The sequence below is a fragment of the Callospermophilus lateralis genome, unplaced genomic scaffold, assembly GCF_048772815.1.
Source record: "Callospermophilus lateralis isolate mCalLat2 unplaced genomic scaffold, mCalLat2.hap1 Scaffold_183, whole genome shotgun sequence".
Lineage (NCBI taxonomy): Eukaryota > Metazoa > Chordata > Mammalia > Rodentia > Sciuridae > Callospermophilus > Callospermophilus lateralis.
The window spans coordinates 2,385,402-2,402,142 of record NW_027512861.1 but is presented as its reverse complement, the minus strand read 5'-3'; the positions used below and the strand labels follow the sequence as shown (position 1 = coordinate 2,402,142).

General features: G+C 59.3%; 1 pseudogene; it reads left to right on the top strand.

Moving 5' to 3' along the window:
• The first annotated feature begins 5,641 nt into the window (after window positions 1-5,641).
• Window positions 5,642-16,449, top strand: LOC143387960 (podocalyxin-like protein 2; annotated as a pseudogene).
• Window positions 16,450-16,741: the final 292 nt, after the last annotated feature.

Sequence of the window (16,741 nt, the reverse complement as noted above, 5' to 3'; positions counted from 1 at the left end):
AAAAACTAAATAATAATAATTCCTATCAGACCATCAGGAGAGGAACTTGGGGCTTGACTGGCTGAAAGAGGGTCAGAGAATGGAGGCTGTCACCTGAGAGGTGGTAAACAGGGTTCCTCTGCTCAGGACAGGAGGAGTTTGGGGGAGTTGTAGGTGCTTCTGCGCAGCCGGACCACAGCCTAAATGGGATCAGCATCCTCTCCACCACACTTCATTGAGATGTGACAGAGACACTTGGAGATTTCAGGAGGCAACTCATATCCCAACCTTCCGTGGTTTTTTAATATTTTAAATTAATATTTGGGGGGTACTGGGGATTGATCTGGGGGATCCTCGACCCCTGAGCCCCATCCCCAGCCCTATTTTGCATTTTATTTAGAGACAGGGTCTCCCTGAATTGCTCAGGGCCTTGCTAAGTGGCTGAGGCTGGCCTCCAATTGTGATCCTCCTGCCTTGGTCTCCCTCGTTGCTGGGGATGACAGGTGTGTGCCACTGAACCTGAACTCAGAGGTTGTTTTAGCGGGTGAATTCCAGGATGCTTGAGAAGAATAAGTTGGGGTTGGGGCGGGGGCTCAGGGGTAGAGCGTTTGCCTAGCATGTGGGAGGCCCTGGGTTTGATCCTCAGCACCACATGAAGATAAATAAAGGTATTGTGTCCATCCACAACTAAACAATATTTGAAAAAAAAACATTTAAAAAAGAAGAAGTTACCTTTTATTTAAGCAAGGCTGAAGTGAGCTTTTTCGACATGCTGGAGTGCGTAGCTAAAGATGAACTGCAGCCTCTCCACCTTTGGTCGCTCAGGGCCACCGGGAACATGCAAAATGTGCATTTTTTAATCATCACCAACATTTCTCATTAAATGACTTTTTTTGTTGTTCCCCAAATGCACTAATGAGATTTTCCTGATCTGTCTCTTATAGTTTCGTTCCTTGCCATCCATGTTACTCAACCGTGGAGATGTATCCCCTGCAAAAGAGGGTTATTATCACAGCTGGTGACTTGTGACCCACCCTGTCATCCCAGCAGCTCCAGAGGCTGAGGCAGGAGGATCGTGAGTTAGAGGCCAGTCACAGCAAAAGCGAGGCTCAAGCCACTCAGGGAGACCCTGTCTCTAAATAAAATACAAAATAGGGCTGGGGACGGGGCTCAGGGGTCGAGGGCCCCTGGATTCAATCCCCGATACCAAAAACAAAAAAATCTGGTAATTTAACTGAGGACAGAGATCGTTGTCATCTTTTGTCTCCTGAGAGGGCCTCGCACGCTGCTTGGCCCGGAATCATAGAAGATCAGAATGACAGGTGGCTCTGTGTAGCTGACCGTCTAATACAAATTGGCTGGCCTCCAACTTGCGATCCTCCGGCCTCAGCCTCCCCAACTTGCGATCCTCCGGCCTCAGCCTCCCCAACTTGCGATCCTCCGGCCTCAGCCTCCCCAACTTGTGATCCTCTGGCCTCAGCCTCCTGAGCCTCCAGGATTACAGGCGAGTGCCACCAGGCCCAGCTCCTGTAAGACATTTTTGTGGGGAAAACATGTTAATAACAGGTCTCCTGTTCACTTGCCATTTGACCTGGACCCCAGGAGGCCTTAGTGGTTTCGACTGTGAACCCAGAGGTTGGGTCTGGTCCTTATCTCTGGACCCAGCCCTATCCTGTGCCAGGAACTGTGGCAGGCCCTGGAATTCCAAGTGCCAAGGGACACCTGGAGGACAGGACCTTGTTCAGGGTGGTGTGTGGACAGAGGCGGGCCACCCACCCACGGGAGCCTCCAGCGAAGGCTGTCAGGCGCTGAGGCTGCAGGCAGAAGGCCGGATTCGCCAGGAGAAAGGTGGCGGGCAGCGTGTATCAAGATCCAGGAGGCTCCCAGACTGTGGGGTCCAGGAAATTGCTAGAAGCTCGGCTCATCTGCAGCTCAGAGAGGGGCTGCAGAGAGCAGAGGGAGGGAGGGAGACCCAGGGTGAGGAGTCCCTGCCACTTTAAAGAGTCTGGCCTGCATTGTTGTGGTGACGGGTCTTGGAGCCTCATTTGCATTTTAGATTTCTCTGAGCTTTGTTACTCAAAGTGCGGTCTAGGGACAGGCGAGGCCTTCAGACCCCATCCACAGCCCAGAGCCCAAGCCCAGAGTGGCAGGTAATTCATACACACCACCAAAGCCGAGGGGGGTTGGAGGAGCCGTGAGTTTTTTGGGGAGGTGCTAAAAGAACTCCTGTAGAGGCCAGGAGGCCGGAAATGTGTCCAAAGCCTCTCCTCCTCCTCCTCTTCCTTCTTCCTCTTTTCCTACCAGGGGCCCTTGACCCCAGAGCCCCGTCCTCAGCCCTGTTTTCTATTTTATTTAGACAGAGGGTCTCACTGAGTTGCTCAGGGCCTCGGTTTGGTTGAGGCTGGCCTCCACTTTGCGATCCTCCTGCCTCAGCCTCCCAAGCTGCTGGGATGACAGCATGTGCCACTACACCCTGCTGCCGTGGTCCTCTGGACGGCTTGGCTTTTGCGTTCAGGTGGGGCAAAGCCAGAGGATGCCTGTCTGAGCTCAAGAGACCATCATCAAACATCCACTAGGTGCCTTTGAACTTTGCTCCATCCCTAGTGTCCAGGGCACGTCAGCACCTGCTGCGACCCTGTTGCTGTGATGTCTCTGTCAATGGACGAGTGGGTGCATGGATGGGTGGGGGACAGATAGGTGGGTGGGTGGATGACAGAAGGCAGTCACCACTCAGGCCTCACTCGGATCTGCAAGGAGAACTCCGTTATGATTCTCTGGCTGTATCCGTCAGCTAGTTCTGCGTAACAAATCACCCCCAAATTTAGTGGCTCAGCGCAGCTGTTCCTAGGTGTGACCCCTGGACTCCGGCTCCGGGGTGGGGTCTCGCCCTTCTGTTTAACAAGCCCCCCAGGTGCCCCCGTGCCCTGTGGTTCCAAAGGCCCCGGCGCAGGACAACACCTGTGTCCACCCTTGCGTCTGCAGGAGGGCAGTGCAGGTGGCCCTCGGCTAGGGGTTCTTGGGATTTGGGGGACTCCTTCCAGTTTGAGTTAGGCAGTGGCTCGTCCTTGCCTTAGCTGGGACGTTGGGACCAGTGGCCGTGTTTTCCGTGGGAGGTCACTCTGCAGGGCCAGCCCCGCTAGCCCGGCCCAAAGCCCTGGGACCATGGAGTGTCACAGAACCCTCTGAGTCTGCCCTTGGAAAGGCCACCTCCCTCCCCTTGGCCAGGGGCTCAGAGAGGCTGCAGGTCAAGTTCAAGGGGGGCTTCAGGTCGTGCTGGGGAGCCGTGTCCCCAGAGGTCATCGGGGGTCCAGGGCTGGGCACTGTGTCTACCACAGGAATGGGGGGACTCTAATGAGGCAGGTTTTTGTGGCGGCAGGTGACACCCTGTCCCTCTCCCGTCTGCCTGTTGTGGTCTTTCCAGGGCTGGGGAGCCCCACGACAGCAGCCAGGGCCCCCAGCGATGGCGGAGGGGGTCGGAAGGGAAGGTCCTGAGAGGCCTGGGTAGAAAGGATCGGAGGACCGAAGTCCACGTGCGTCAGGCTGCTCCGTCCTCACGTCACCAAAAGCCCTGGCCAGACCCACTGCGGGGAGGAGAGCTTACTTGGAGTCTGGTTTTAGAGGTTCAGTTTGTGGTCGGCGGACTCCACAGCCCTGGGCCTCAGGTGACGCAGGACATCATGGCAGAAGGGGGTGGAGGAGGACAGCAGCTCAGGACATGGCCACCAGGAGGCAGAGAGAGCCCTGCTCCCCAGGGAGAAAACAGACCTCAGACGCACGTTCCTGGGGGCCTCCTTCCCCAGCCTCGCCCTGGCCTGGCCTCCTTCCCCAGCCTCCCCCCAGCCTGCAGCTGTTCCTGGCTCATCCCCAGATGAACCCACTGACTCGTCCCCACCTCTGGCCACGGAACCCAGTCACCTCTCAGCCTTCCTGCACCATCTCACACATGGACCCCTGGGGGCACCTCCGGTCTCAGCCACAGTGCCACCCATACCTAGGGACAGAGGACTGTCCAAGGAAGGTGGACCCACATCGGTGGCTGTAGCTCTGGGGCTCTGAGGACCTCGGCTCTGGGAACCACCCCACCCAGGCGCCTGGCTCTGCATCTGAGTCCCTGGTGTGGACGCGGGGTCCGGTGCTCGGAGCCAAGCCCACCTGGAAGTGGCACCGTAGACCTTGACCGTGGTGTCCCCGAGCACCGGAAGCCTTCTGGGCAGGGAATGGCCACAGAGCAGGCACTGGGGGAGCAAGGTCACTGCCTCCCCAACTCCCAGCCTCGACCCAGGGCCTCCCTGCAGGTGTGACTTGGCCTCCTGGAGCTCAAGGCCCGTGGATGACGATGACGATGATGATGATTTGGTCCCAGGGATGGAACCCAGGGGCCTTTAACCCCTGAGCCCCGTCCCCAGCCCTTATTATTATTCACTTAAAGACAGGGTCTCACTGAGGTGCTTAGGGCCTCACTTAGTTGCTGAGGCTGGCCTCCACCTTGGGATCCTCCTGCCTCAGCCTCCTGAGCCACCAGGATGACAGGTGTGCACCACTGCATGTGGCCTCTGTCCCACGTTTCTACCTGTCACCCCGGCACTTGCTCTGAAGCCACGTGGGCTCTCAGTGACCTTCTTTACTCAGTCAACCTGTCGTTTTCTGTCTTGGAAACTCTGCTCCTGACTCCTCCCCTGGCATCTCTCCCACCGCAGGGCCAGGCGCTGCCCTTGGGGGGGGGTCCTTCTTGGTGCTGTGATGGGTCTGCAGGGTGCAGAGACCCCTCAACCCCTGGGCTCCCTAGTTTCTGGTAGAACAGTCTGAATGGTCCTGTTTCTTTTGGGGCCAGTCGCGGTCTCAGGATCTACCACCCCATAAGGTGGCGGTGGAGGTCAAAATTCAGACACTGTTTGCAAAGCATTTACCTCATGATCCCAATAATATTAGATTTTTTTTTCTTGTACTGAGGATTGAACCCAGAGGCACTTTACCACTGAGCCACATCCCCGACCTTTTTAATTATTATTTTGAGACAGGGTCTTGCTGAGTGGCTGAGGCTGGCCTCCAACTTGCAATCCTCCTGCCTCAGCCTCCAGATCAGCTGGGTATACAGGCATGTGCCACCATGCCCAGCCCAGAGGGGGCCAAGTCAACTGAGTCCTCTGTCCCCTACCATTTCCCTCTATCCCCCCTTAGCCACTGTCACATGGAGGTCTGAGCAATTGGTCCTTTTTTGAAATGAAGATGGCATCTTAGAATCCTCGGGCAGCCCTTGGGTATTCAGAGATGTCATCGAAATCCCCAGCCTCTAGCATCTTCTTTGTGACAGGTGATGGTTAGAGACAAAAATCTAATCCCAGTGGCCTGGGAGGCTGAGGCAGGAGGATCACGAGTGGAGGCCAGCCTCAGCAGCTTAGCGAGGCCCCGAGCAACTCAGCGAGACCCTGACTTTAAATAAAAAACAAAAAGGGCTGCGCGGTGGCTGAGGGGTCAAGCGCCCCAGGGCCGCCCTTGGCCTCTCCTAACGTCCGGCCTTTGTGTCCGCACAGGAGTGTCCCTGGGTTCCCATGCAGCCGGGACCGATGAGCCTGGCCCCAAGGGCCTCACGTCCACCTCTCTGCTGGACCTGCTGCTGCCCACCGGCCTGGAGCCGCTGGACGGGGAGGAGCCCAGTGAGTCCATGGGCCTGGGAGCCGGCCTGGGGGCCCCCGGCTCGGGCTTCCCCAGCTACGAGAGCGAGGAGTCCCGGATCCTGCAGCCGCCTCTGTACTTCTGGGAGGAGGAGGAGCTCAACGCCTCCAGCCTCGACCTGGGGCCCACCGCAGGTAGCGCTTCCCGCCCTGCGCATGCGCGAGCGTGGGGCGGCCGCAGGGGCGGGGGTGGGCCCCTGCCAGCACCCCCTGTGACCCCCACCGAGGTTCACCACAGTGCCCTCCGCGGGACACCAAAGCTAAGTCTGCAGGAGTCTGTGCTTCTTTAATACTAAACACTCTTTATTTAGTGAGGCCCTATTCTGTGTTCCCTACTTTTTTTTTTCTGGTACCAGGGATTGAACCCAGGGGTGCTTAACCCCTGAGCCCCATCCCCAGCCCTATTTTGGATTTTATTTAGAGACAGGGTCTCACTGAGTTGCTCAGGGCCTTGCTAAGTTGCTGAGGCTGCCCTCCACCTGGCGATCCTCCTGCCTCAGCCTCCCGGGCTGCTGGGATGACAGGCGTGCACCACTGCGCCGGCCAACTACTTTCATTTGCATTATGGGTAATATTTGACACACTCATCTTTTAAGCTTGACAGTGTCTTTCTTTCTAGATGTTTCTAAACATTTTTGCCTGTTTTTCTTCGCTTTATGACGAGTCTTTGCGTCACTGAAATATGCACTCCTCCCTTCCTTCTTCCTCTAATCTACCGTAATTGATTATGGCGCATGGTGTAAGGTGGGATCTCATTGCCCTCTCCCACTGAGACCTGTCGCCACGTGGACCCGTGTGGAAAGACTATTAAGCAGTTTCCCTCCCGGGTCTGGGAGTCCCGGTGGGAGAGGCCGCTGCGCCTCGTCCTTCCTCATGAGGCCGCAGGGGGGCGCTCGGGAGCCCCGCTACCTCCCTGGGTCTGCTGATCTCCGTGGGCTGCCCCAGGTCTCCTGAGGAGAGTCACTGTCGTTCCTTGAATCTGAGCCATGTTGCCATCTGGAGGCCTCCCCGTGTCTGGTCTGTTCCTCATCTCAGGTCTGCACACTCCTCCACGCCAGCCCCATGCGACCCTGCAGAAAAACTGACAGAGCCCCCCTTTTTTAAATTATTTTTTTGGTTCCAGGGGTGCTGAACCCCTGACCCCCATCCCCAGCCCTATTTTGGATTTTATTTAGAGACAGGGTCTCGCTCAGTTGCTTACTGCTGAGGCTGGCCTCCACCTAGCGATCCTCCTGCCTCAGCCTCCTGAGCTGCTGGGATAAACAGGCATGTGCCCCTGCGCCCTGCTTGGCACATCATTTGGGAGTGAATTTTTCTTCTTTTAAATGTCAGAGCAGATCTAAAAAAGCTGTAAAAGCAGGCGTGATTAATATCTCGGTTGTAGCTAAGGACACTGGGTTACAGAGATTTTAAAGTGACACTGAATCACACACAGGCAGAGCGAAGTCCCAAGCCCGAGGTTTCCGCTTCAAGGTCGGCTGCCCTTTCTTCTGTGTGAAGTCATTGGCTTCAGAGGGCTTCAGTCCTCCCCCTCTGTAGTGAAGTCTGGAGGCACCAGATCATCAGGACGGCCGTCTGCCAGACCTGGAGATGCTCTGGGCACAGCAGACCCTCTTTGGACTGTGTCTGTGAGGGATGGTCCCCAGCTCTGGGCCATCGCACACTTACTGGGGACGATCACCAGGAGCGATGGGCAGATACCTGTAGAGCCAAGTGACAGGAGCATCCAAGGAATCCCTTTTACCCACACACTGGAGAAAAAGCAAGCCCTACAATTTTTATTTTATGCTGGTAATACAGAGCAGATTAAAAAAAATTAAATGCAGCCAGGCATGGGGTGGTGCACCCCTGTGATCCCAGCAGCTCGGGAGGCTGAGGCAGGAGGATCGCAAGGTGGAGAGGCCAGCCTCAGCCACTTAGCGAGGCCCTAAGCAACTCAGCGAGACCCTGTCTCCAAATAGAATATAAAAAGGGCTGGGGACGGGCCTCAGGGGTTAAGCACCCCTGGGCTCAATCCCTGGTGCCCCCCAAAAAATTAAGTGCAAATAAAAGAAGAAAATAAATTTACCCATAATCCCATCTCGCAGAGTCATGAATGCTGCATGTTGGCGTCTCTCTGAGGGTTTCTGTCCCTTGTGGCAAACGTGTCTATAAAATAGGCCTTCAGCTGGTGCCAAAGGTCATCTGTGAGAGGGTGGCCATCCTGGAGGCCGGGAGCCCGCTCTGCATCCCACCTCGCCAGCACAGGGCACGCCTCTCATCCCAGCAATCTGGAGGCTGAGGCAGGAGGATCGTAGGTTGGAGGCCAGCCTCAGCAGCTGGAGGCGGGCTGTGGCTGGAGGAAGTGGGTTCCTGGAGGCAGCACCTTTGGGGTGTATATTTGTCTTCTTTATCAGTGCATCACAGTAGTGGGACTCTCTGTTCCACATCCAGGACAATTCTGGCCTTTTCTTCTTATGGTGACGTGAACTGAACCAAGGGGCACTTTGCCACCAGCCCACGTCCTTAGCTCTTTCATTTTGTGTTTTGAGACAGGGTCTTGCTAAATGGCTGAGGCTGGCCTCCAACTTGCGATCCTCCTGCCTCAGCCTCCCAGCTGCAGAGCTAGGGGTTTAGTGTCACCAATGGAGAGAACACATTTACCAGGACCCTCCAACACTTAAGATACAGGCGTTAGGACCTTAGGAATCATGGATCGCGACATTCCCATGTGATTTGCCCCAAACCCCAAGCCAGAGGGGTTAAGGGGCTTACAGAAGTGTGGACAGGTCAGTTAGTGGCTGAGTCCCCCCATGGCCAGGTACTGTTGTCAATAGCATGACCAGTGCCACCAACGGGGTTAGAGGAGGAGCCAGACACTGGAAGGTGCCCGGGGGTGGGGGCGTCCAGCTTCGGAAAACTCGGCCTCCAACTGAGCTGTGGGGGGCGCTGGCCTCCAGGATCTCCCCAGCTTCATGGGGTCAGCGGGGAGCGCACCCTCCACACGCCTGGTCCAGTCTGTCTACTGAGCCGGGCTCTTCTGGAAGGTCCCCAACTCTGTCAGTGCCCGCGTGCCCCCCACGAGCCAGGGCTGGCTGCTTCTGTCACCAGCCCCCAACAGGGGCCCCGATTCTCCCGCAGGGGCCTCTCCTGAGGTTTTTCTGGTCATCGCGATTGCTGTCACCTACATTGCTGTCCCAGGGACCTTCAGACATGAGATCTCACAGTGTAACGGACCCTTCCTTCCTCCTCCCTCCCTTCATCCCTCCCTTCGTGTCAGTCTGTGTGGCTGGCTGTCTCTCCCCCAGTGCTAAGGATGGATCCTAGGGCCTTCCACATGCCTGGCCACCACCCTACCCCTGAGCCCTGTCCCCAGCCCTTGTTATATTTTACTTAGAGACAGGGTCTCACTGAGTTGCTCAGGGCCTTGCTAAGTGGCTGAGGCTGGCCTCCACCTTGTGATCCTCCTGCCTCAGCCTCCCAAGTCACAGGTGTGCACCACAGCACCCAGCTATGCACTGAATTTTATTTTTGAATCGATCTATTATAAAGTTCTTACTTATATTGAAGTAAAGAATTTTTATCCTTTTATGTATTTGTTTTATGGGTATAATTTCATATTGAATCTGAAAATATTAAGATGTTTTCCTTTTTTTTCTTTCTTTTTTTTTTTTTTTGGTACCAGAGATTGAACTCAGGGGTACTTAACCACTGAGCCACGTCTCCATACCTTTTTTATGTTTTATTTAGAGTCAGGATATCACTTAGCTGCTTGGGAGGCTGGGGCAGGAGGATCACAAGGTGGAGGCCAGCCTCAGCAGCTTAGCAAGACCCCGAGCAACTCAGGGAGACCCTGTCTCTCAATAAAATGTAAAAATGGCTGGGGACATGGCTCAGGGGTCGAGGGCCCCTGGATTCAATCCCTGGGACTAAAAAAACCAAGAGCCAGACCCCTGTGTTCTGTGTTCACCCTGCCCTCCTCCCCAGCCTCATTTCCCACTCTCGCCCCACATGACCAAGACTGATGCGTCCCTGTCCCTGTAGGCAGGTGATAGCTCTTTCCTGTCGCTCAGCCCTGCCCAGTGGATCCCAGTAAGTCCGGGTTTGAAGAAGCCAACGCACTTTTCCTGTCTCTAGACTACGTCTTCCCGGACTTAACGGGGAAGTCGGGTTCCCTGGAGGACGTTGACCAGCCCCAGGACCTTCTGGGACTCCCCTCGTCCTTGCCCAAGATGAACCTGGTGGAGCCTCCCTGGCACATGCCCCTGGAGGAGGAAGAGGAGGAGGAGGAGGAGGAGGAAGGAGGAGGAAGAGGAGGAGGAGAGGGAGAAGGAGGAGGAGGAGAAGGAGGAGGAGGAGAAGGAGGAGGAAGAACAGCTGCTTCCTGTGAGCGGACCCCAGGCGGAGGCCACCACGCAGGCGCCAGACTCTCCTCCCAGGGGCAGCAGCAGCCAGGCTCCGGGGGCCACCAGACCCCGGCAGGAGGACTCTGGGGACCAGGCGTCATCGGGCGTGGACGCGGAGAGCAGTGCGGAGCCCAGCCTGTCGCCACCCTCTGTCACCCCACGCACGGTGACCCTGGGGGACCAGGACTTGTCCAGCCAGGAGGACACGGCCACCATGCTGCCAGCGGCGGGACTCGGGGTAGAGTTCGAGGTCCCTCCAGGACCCCGTGAAGACGCCACTGTGGGGGCCCCCGACTTGGCTGGCCGGCCCGGGGACCTGCCGCCCCTGGCTCCGTCCCCTGCAACCAGAGCCCCAGGCGAGGGTCACCTCGACCCTAGGACCTCAGCCTCTTTCCCACCAGCCCCCCAAGACTCGGAGCCGACCCCTTTCCCTGCCACCCTGGGGCCAGACACACCCAGCCAGCAGCCACAGAAGGGCCCGGTGGCCGCAGCGCCCTCCAGGACCCCCTGGGACTCCACACAGGTGAGGGGCACATGGGCCTCGGCTGCACCCTGTGGGCCTCCCCGTCACCCCGGCTGGTGCAGTGGGGCAGGGCCTGTCAGGTGGGGCTGTCCCCAGAGCCCCAGGGAAGCCTGGGACATCACCACTCCTCACGGCCCAGCCTGGGGCGTGTGCCACACTCGAGCGCAAAGACCTTGGGAGAGGCTTGGTGGCCCCTCCTGGTTTCCACTGTTCAGGAGGCTACTGCTGCGCCGTGGCCTCTGGTGTTGCTCCTAGGAGAAGCACAGCAGGTGGCTGGCCTGCGCCCCTCCACCCCCGGCCTCCAACACACACCCACAGTTTTCAGAAGGGAAGGAAGGGGCCAGGTTTGTGGTGGGGGGACCAGGGATTGAACCCAGGGCCCAGGACCCCTGAGCCCCTCTCCAGCCCTGTTTTGCATTTTATTTAGAGACAGGGTTTCCCTGAGTTGCTTAGAGCCTCACTTTGGCTGAGGCTGGCCTCTAACTGTGATCCTCCTGCCTCAGCCTCCTGAGTCACTGGGATGACAGGCGTGCCCAGCAGGGGTCTGTTGTAGGCAGCTTTTTTGCTGCTGTGACTTAAGATCCCTCCAGCACAACTGCAGAGCAGGACAGTGGACGTGGGGCCCAGGATGTCCCAGGTCCTAGTCCACAGATGGCAGCCCCACTCTTGGGCCGAGGGAGGCAGGACATCATGGAGGAGGAGTGTGGGGAGGGAGCAGCTCCCATGGGGACCAGGGAGCAGGGACTCTACGCTCCAGGGACAAATAGAGACCCCAAGCCACGGCCCCAGGGCCACCTCCTCCCCACACCCCACCAGGGGCCACCAGGGGACCCCCAGGGAGCCATTCAGTGCTGGGGTTCAGGCCTCACACCCCTCACTCCTCCTCTGGACCTTCCTACATCGTCCCCACGGGGGCTCTGGGGACATGTCACAGCCACACCAGGATAGGGTCTGCCTGTGACCCACAGACCCGGCAACCTGCCCCCAGTCTCTGAACAGGCCCCCGCAGCCTGGCCCCAGGGACAGTTCCCCTTTTCTCTGAGGCGCCCTCAGCGGGTCTCTGAAGCCACCTGGGTTTGTGGCTCCTGGGCAGAACCAGTGGCCTGTCACCTTGTAGAGGTCGCCCGTCCCACTTGGCTCCGCAGACCCGCAGCAGCCGGTGTCTTCCGGCTTCCCACAGGGTGTCAGGTCTCTGTCCCCCGGGACACCTTCTTACTGCGGCCACCCTCTTTCCGTCTCCTGGTCCAGGTCATCTGCAAGGACTGGAGCAACCTGGCGGGGAAGAACTACATCATCCTGAACATGACCGAGAACGTGGACTGTGTGAGTGGCCGGCCAGCGCATGCGCAGAGCGGGGCGGGGTCCCAGGGCCAGCCTGACCCCAGGACCATCAGCCCCGTCAATGCTACAAACCCACAAACAAGGACAAAACAGACTGGGAGGGAGGGAGACAGAATGCTTTTTGCATTTTAAGGTTTCTAAGGGGTCTTTCATTTTCTCCCTTTTTTAAACATATCAGGGATTGAATTTAGGGGCCCTCGACCCCTGAGCCCTGTCCCCAGCCCCTTTTTATATCTTATTTAGAGACAGGGTCTCGCTGAGTTGCTCAGGGCCTTGCTAAGTTGTAGAGGCTGGCCTCCAACTTGCGATCCTCCTGCCTCAGCCTCCTGAGTCGCTGGGATGACAGCTACTGCATCCAAAGGCTTCCTTACCATTGGCTCTGGGCACCCATATTGAGAAGGGAGTTGTCCCACTCTTGAAAGGCAGCACTTCTGTCACCTTTGGTGGCTTAGAGTCGAGGGCTGACCGGGGCTCCCTTTGGGTGGCCGGGGGAGTGGCTCTGCCTCGCCAGCAGCCCTGGCTGACCTGTCCGTGGCAGGGCACCCAAGGGCGAGCTGAGCGACCCGAGGGGGGCGGCCGACTTTAGAGGTTGGGAAGGTGGATGTAGCTACTTTGCACATCCAAAAAGAAGAGGAGCTGGAGGGCCTAGTGGCCCTGGGACCAAAGAAGGGTCTCTTCCCCAATGTGACTTGGTGATCTGTGTGCCAAGAGGCCTCCAGCCCCAGCCTGGGCCCCTGCCACCGGGTTCCTCTTTAGGACCAGACCCTAGTTTTCATTTCACATGGCGTGACCATGCCTGGGCCTGGTCAAGGACAGGGACAGCTGTGCAGAGCGCCCAGTGGGCAGAAGTCCAACCTCCAGCATCTCCGCCCTGTCCCCAGTTCCAGGGGCCACTGGGCCCTCTCTCTTGAAGACACCAGCATAAGAGCATGTGGTGGCTCTTTTCATTACCACCGAGGGCCAGATCTCTGGTAGCAGAGGGGAGACAGGCCACCTCTCCCCAGATCCTGGGGGCCGCATTACTGCTGTGGTGGGCAGGAGACGAGCCCTGTCACCGCTCCTCCAGTGGCTGTACTGATGTGCGTCCTTACGGTCCCCAACCCTCTCTGTACCCCATGCCAGACCCCATTATGCTTTGACCCCAGGCCCGAGGAGTAGCCACCTGTCCCCTGTTCTCCCAGCTCCACTGGGGGCTAGAGAGGCGGCCCCACCCCTTCCTCACCTAGAGCGGCCAGAGCAGAAGGGACAAAGTCCTCCTGTCCCACCCCGCAGCCCGGCTCTGGCTCACAGGTGGTCCCCAGAGGAGCCCGAGGGTCTTTCTCAGCCTTTGGCCACGGAGCGCAGGGTGACATGGGTCTGTCCCTCCCTGAGCGAGCCTCTGACCTTGCAGGAGGTGTTTCGGCGCCACCGAGGGCTCCAGCTGGTGGCCCTGGTTGAGGAGGTGCTGCCCCGCCACCGCAGCGGCCATCACGGGGACTGGCACATCTCCCTGAGCAAGCCCAGTGACAAGGAGCAGCACCTGCTCATGGCGCTGGTGGGCGAGCAGGGTGAGGACGGCGGGCGGGCGGCCTGGGCCCTGGGTCCCCAGGACAGCACCCCTCCTGGTCGCAGGCTCTAGGCCACCCCATAAGCTTGGGTTTGGGGGCAAAGGTGGAGGGCGCAGGGGCAGGGTGCAAGGACACCCGTTCCAGCCCAGGTGGGGACTCCCAAGTGTGGCGGGAGGGAGGGGCAGGAGGGGCTGCAGAGGTGACGTCCAGCCACACCTGTTACCTGGTCACCCACTGGGTCAGCTGGGCCGACAGGGAGCCGAGGACGCAGAGAGGGGGCGCCCCTTTATGTAGGAGCTGGTGGTGCACGCTTGCGCCTGTGCGCCCCGAGGATCTGGGTGTCATTAGAGCCCAAAAGTGGGGCTGAAGGGGCTCAGGCCAGTGGTCCCAGAGGGGGTGTAGGTCTCGCGACCCCCGGAGGGGCCGCAGGGGTCATGGCCATGCTGATGGGGGCCTTTCTCCTCCCAGGGGTGGTGCCCACTCAAGATGTCCTCTCCATGCTGGGTGACATCCGCAGGAGCCTGGAGGAGGTAAGGGTACAGGGACTTGGATCCCCGAGCTGCTCCTGAGCTCGCTCCCGTCTGTCCCTCAAGCTCTGGGGACACGCAGACTTCCCTGGGGGGCCCCACAGCCCGTGGGTCAAGGAAGCCCAAACAGATCGGGCTCTGGGCAGGGTGAGCCTGGGGGCCCTTCCCAACCAGGCCCTTGGGAAGGGGCCTGGGGTCCTGGAGAGAGGGGGAGTCAGGGGAGGGCCTGGAGAAGAGGAGGTGGGTGTCAAACAGGAAACAGCAGGACCCCCGTAGCACCTGGAGGAGGGAGCATGACAGGTTCTAGAAACCTCAAGAATGTTCTGGAAACCTGGGTATGCCTCAGGAGCCACCAGCCCAGTACCTCCAAATGGCCAGCTGCCATTGCTCCTCCTGCTGGGGACCTGGGGTGCCAGACATGGACTGCCATCTTGGGTGCCAAATGCCTGGGGCCTCCTGGGGAGACCTGGGTGGGAGGACAGATGGCAGCCTCTCCGCAGCTGCTGGACCAGCCCCGGGAAAAAGAGGTCCCTGGTCTCCTTACCTACTTCCCCGAAGGGCAGCACCCTGCATTCCTCATCCCGCTCTCGTGGAACCCAATGACGTGTTGTCAGTCCCCTTCATTCTTGAGCTCTGCAATGTGTGACAGTAGATACGAACGCGTGACCCTGGGCCACATCCTTATCTGTCACATGCAAGGGGACCCTGTTTCCGTGCTGGTGTTTTATCTCGGTAAACACAGTGCTCACTCGGGGCCAGACCTGGGTGCTGTCACTTAGTCCTTGGTGCTCCCCACCCCCAGGCTGTCAGGATTAAACAGGGCACCCTCTGGGTGACACACACTCCATAGGCAAGTGACCTCACACCCAGAGAAGTGAGGTCACTTGCCTATCGAGATCTTCCCCAGTTTTGCAATTCTGGGCTCGGGAACACTGTGGCGGGGACGGTGGAGGCCTGGGCTGGCCTTGGCCTCCTGCACCTGCCTCCCTCCCGCTGGGTACTCTGTCCTCACGGGCCCCTGATGCAGCTGGACTGGGCCCCACGACATGCTGGGTCTCTGCAAGGATGTAAGCGCATGAGTTGAGCAAGGACACTGGCAGGTGGTTCTACCAAGACAAACTGACCCTTGTTAACCGAAAGTCCCCAAAACGTGCAGATGGGTCACAGAAACTGCAAGAACTAAAGACCCGGTGATGCACCCAGGCCTGCCACACAGCCACCTGGCGTCACTGCCCTCGGGGCTCAGCCCCAGGGCACAGCAGGCTCTTGGCAGACAGGACAGGCCCGGGACAGACCACCAGCTGCGTGCTTGTCACCGTGTCATCAGTGACACTCCAGCAGCAGGAATTACCCAGAGCACCCAGCACTGTCCCAGGGACGTGAAGCTGGCCCATAATGACCAGAACATACCAGAATCCCCCGCGCCTGCTGCAAGGTGGGAGCCTGTAGCCCCCAGTCCCCACCGAGCCCAGGTGCCTGTCCCCAGCCCAGTCCCAAGCTCCAGCAGCCCCCCCAGGTCCTGAGCCGCAGACCCGGCCCCTCCCCCCCAGATTGGCATTCAGAACTACTCCACGACAAGTAGCTGCCAGGCGCGAGCCACCCAGGTGCGCAGTGACTACGGGACGCTCTTTGTGGTGCTGGTGATCATCGGGGTCATCTGCTTCGTCATCATTGTGCTCGGCCTGCTCTACAACTGCTGGCAGCGCCGGCTGCCCAAGCTCAAGCATGTGGTGAGCCCCGGGGACAGGGATGGGACGGGGCTGGGCCCGGGAGCCGGTGGAGAAGGACCAGACGCAGTGCCCACGCCTTAGGCATGGTGTGGTGGTGTCCCAGGTGCACAGGGCTGTGCCGAGGACCGCACGGGCACTGCGGGAGGGAATTGTGTCCTCATCCTCGGGGTCCCACCTGGGCCCCTGCAGGGTCCGTGGCAGAGCCAGGCCCCGGGCCGGCCCTGCGCAGGCGCCAAGCGGAGGTTTCCCAAGAGCAAGGCCCGGCTCCAAGCCCACCAAAGCGCGCGTTTTGACTTTGACTTGCAAAGGCTGTTGGAAGGGATCGCACGAGCCCAGGGGGCGACAGGGTGTCCTAGTGCGAAGGGTCATTCAAGAGCTCAGCGTGGCACCAGAAAAGTGGGAGCATGCCAGCTTCAGGGGGTCCCCTGGGGGTGCCCCGTCGGGTCTTACTAAGCCCCGGGGCAGTTCGGCGGGCCGGGGAGCGAAGCCCGCGCCCAGCGCCCTCGCCCAGCGCCTTCTCCCACAGCTGCAGTCGCACAGCGAGGAGCTGCGCTTCCTAGAGAACGGCTGCCACGACAACCCCACGCTGGACGTGGCCAGCGACAGCCAGTCGGAGATGCAGGAGAAGCAGCCAAGCCTGAATGGCGGCGGGGCCATCAACGGCCCGGGGAGCTGGAGCGCGCTCATGGGGGGCAAGCGGGACCCCGAGGACTCGGAAGTGTTAGAGGAGGACACGCACCTGTGAGCGCAGGCCTGCGAGCCGGGCAGGGGCCTCGCGCCCGCCGGGGTCCGCGCCGGGATGGAGCAGCGCGGCCCCGAAGCAGACCGCCGCGGAGCCCGCACGCGCCCGCGCCCCCTCCCCGGACTGCGACCCGCGGCCAGGCCCTCGACGCGGGGCTTCTCCCCGCTTCCCCTGACTCCACACCGCGACCTCGGCACAGCTCCCCCTCTCCCGGCCCCGCGAACCCCGGCCCGCGGGTTTCTCTCAATAAAAAGAGAGAAAACAGAGTGAAACCTAAAAAAAAGAAAGCAGTCAA